Below are 696 nucleotides of genomic sequence, written 5' to 3' on the forward strand. Positions count from 1 at the left end.
GGAGGAGCCTAAGGCCGCAGACGCCGCCAAGGCTGGAGAGGGCGCCAAGGCGGGAGAGGGTGCGAAGAGCGGGGAGGCACCGAAGGCGGCGTTGGCGAAGGACGTGGGAGCGAAGGGCTTGGCGGGCAAGGGCTTGCCTATCGCAAAGAAGGCGTTGCCCGGAGGTCCTGCGCCGAAGAGCGAGGGCGAGGCGAAGGAGGAGCCTAAGGCCGCAGACGCCGCCAAGGCTGGAGAGGGCGCCAAGGCGGGAGAGGGTGCGAAGAGCGGGGAGGCACCGAAGGCGGCGTTGGCGAAGGACGTGGGAGCGAAGGGCTTGGCGGGCAAGGGCTTGCCTGTCGCAAAGAAGGCGTTGCCCGGAAGTCCTGCGCCGAAGAGCGAGGGCGAGGCGAAGGAGGAGCCTAAGGCCGCAGACGCCGCCAAGGCTGGAGAGGGCGCCAAGGCGGGAGAGGGCGCGAAGAGCGGGGAGGCACCGAAGGCGGCGTTGGCGAAGGACGTGGGAGCGAAGGGCTTGGCGGGCAAGGGCTTGCCTATCGCAAAGAAGGCGTTGCCCGGAAGTCCTGCGCCGAAGAGCGAGGGCGAGGCGAAGGAGGAGCCTAAGGCCGCAGACGCCGCCAAGGCTGGAGAGGGCGCCAAGGCGGGAGAGGGTGCGAAGAGCGGGGAGGCACCGAAGGCGGCGTGGCGAAGGACGTGGAGCGA

This window comes from Toxoplasma gondii, chromosome VIII (assembly GCF_000006565.2).
Source record: "Toxoplasma gondii ME49 chromosome VIII, whole genome shotgun sequence".
NCBI lineage: Eukaryota > Apicomplexa > Conoidasida > Eucoccidiorida > Sarcocystidae > Toxoplasma > Toxoplasma gondii.